Here is a 2,523-nt window from a genome sequence, read left to right on the forward strand (position 1 = left end):
GTATTATTAGTCTCTATTATTGTTTTGTGTTTTGCTATATTGCTGAAGTCAATCGCCTGCCGCAGCTTCGGCCCTGTCCCCCTGTAGTAGGTGTGTGACCACACGGTTAGGGTAGGCACCATTGCATATCTTCGGTACCACGGTTCGCTACCACAGTGCGCTCATTGACACACAGTACCCAATACAGGCAGTGCGTCGACACTGCACGGTGCTCGGTGAATGCGGTACCCAGTGCTGCATGGTATGCATGGCGCGGTACTCGGTGCGCACGTATTCGGTGCATGCGGTGCGTTAGTGCCATGGTAATTGGTACTGCACGCGCTCTCCGTGCCATGCACTTCTGCTGTAGGTGCCCCTAAGAACATAAGAATGGCTAGCAGCAGGGTGCTGTGGCTTAGTTGGTTAAAGTGCCTGCCTAGTAAACAGGAGATCCTGGGTTCAAATCCCAGCAGCGCCTTACTGTCCTTGGTTTCTTTATTCCACAATTCATGGAAGTCTGCATCACCCCTAACAGACTGAAAGCCACCAAGGAGATAGAAGGTCAGAACAGCTGGGTTCAGGTAGGCAGAAGCAGGGAAAAAAAGAAACTTTGTCAAACACAACCACCAGAAATCAAAACAACCAACAAATTTGAGTCACTTCAGAATTTTGTTGAGCAGAACCAACAACAAGAGAATGAAAGGAACAACATTCAGGACCCCATTGACAGTGGTGGACAGCAAAAAGAAGGGAGGTCATGATTGTTGGGGACTCCATATTGAGAAACACAGCAAGTTCAATTCGTAGTTTGGACCCCCTTACTACAACAGCCTCGGTCAAGCACATCACTGAGAACGTGGACAGGCTCCTAGAACGAACAGGAGACGACCTGGTAGTAGTCGTCCACATTGGTACAAACAACATTGGAAGAGACAGACCAAAATCCCTGCAAAACAAATTCAGAGAGCTAGGAAGGAAATTAAAAGAGAAAACCAAAACTGTGGTATTTTCTGGTATACTACTCGCACCTTGCAAAGGACCATATGGACAGCTGGAAATAATTAATCAAAACGCATGGCTGAAGACGTGGTGCACACGGGAAGGCTTCACTTATCTTGATCATTGGACCACATTCTACAACGAGGACTATCTGTAAAGACGGGATGGACTGCACTTAAATAACAAGGGAACCAGTCTATTTGGAGAAAAGATCCTTGAGCAGGTTCAGAAGCATTTAAACTAGAAAGGAAGGGGGGAGAAATCAACAAAAAAAACAGAAGGGAGACTGCATCAAAACAAGAACAACAACTCAGGTAAAACAATCATTAAATGTATTTATCTAAATGCTAGAAGTATCAGAAACAAAATTCTAGAACTTGAAGCTACTGCACTAACAGCGACCAGAATTATTCCGGGCTTAAAAGGCATGTCATATGCAGACAGGCTAAAAGAATTGAATCTGTTCAGTCTTGAACAAAGAAAACTACGTGGCGACCTAATTCAAGCATTCAAAATTCTAAAAGGTATTGACAGTGTCAACCCAAGGGACTTTTTCAGCCTGAAAAAAGAAACAAGGACCAGGGGTCACAAATGGAGATTAGACAAAGGGGCATTCAGAACAGAAAATAGGAGGCACTTTTTTACACAGAGAATTGTGAGGGTCTGGAATCAACTCCCCAGTAATGTTGTTGAAGCTGACACCCTGGGATCCTTCAAGAAGCTGCTTGATGAGATTCTGGGATCAATAACCTACTAACAACAAAACAAGCAACACAGGCCGAACAGCCTCCTCTCATTTGTAAACTTTCTTAAGAACATAAGAACATAAGAACATAAGAAAGTTATTTAAACACAAAATAGTGATTGGTGCAATTTCTTCAGAAAGGAAGAATGCACTCAATAAGGTTACCAAACAAGAAAAAAAACCTGTATAAGTTGTTTCTTAAGAACATAAGAGAGTTTACAAACGAGAGGAGGCCATTTGGCCTATCTTGCTCGTTTGGTTGTTAGTAGCTTATTGATCCCAAAATCTCATCAAGCAGCTTCTTGAAGGATCCCAGGGTGTCAGCTTCAACAACATTACTGGGGAGTTGATTCCAGACCCTCACGATTCTCTGTGTAAAAAAGTGCCTCCTATTTTCTGTTCTGAATGCTCCTTTGTCTAATCTCCATTTGTGACCCCTGGTCCTTGTTTCTTTTTTCAGGTCGAAAATGTCCCTGGGGTCGACACTGTCAATACCTTTAGAATTTTGAATGCTTGAATTAGGTCGCTGAGTAGTCTTCTTTGTTCAAGACTGAACAGATTCAATTCTTTTCGCCTGTCTGCATATGACATGCCTTTTAAGCCCGGAATAGTTCTGGTCGCTCTTCTTTGCACTCTTTCTAAAGCAGCAATATCTTTTTATAGCGAAGTGACCAGAACTGAACACAATATTCAAGATGAGGTCTTACTAATGCATTGTACAGTTTTAACATTACTTCCATTGATTTAAATTCAATACTTTTCACAATGTATCCAAGAATCTTGTTAGCCTTTTTTATAGC

The 2,523-nt window shown here is 42.5% G+C and overlaps 1 non-coding gene across 1 annotated transcript; it reads left to right on the plus strand.

Moving 5' to 3' along the window:
• The first annotated feature begins 383 nt into the window (after positions 1-383).
• trnat-agu lies at positions 384-457 on the plus strand. The gene has a single exon. It is a non-coding gene; the product is annotated as a tRNA-Thr (tRNA).
• Positions 458-2,523: the final 2,066 nt, after the last annotated feature.

This window comes from Polyodon spathula, chromosome 34 (assembly GCF_017654505.1).
Source record: "Polyodon spathula isolate WHYD16114869_AA chromosome 34, ASM1765450v1, whole genome shotgun sequence".
NCBI lineage: Eukaryota > Metazoa > Chordata > Actinopteri > Acipenseriformes > Polyodontidae > Polyodon > Polyodon spathula.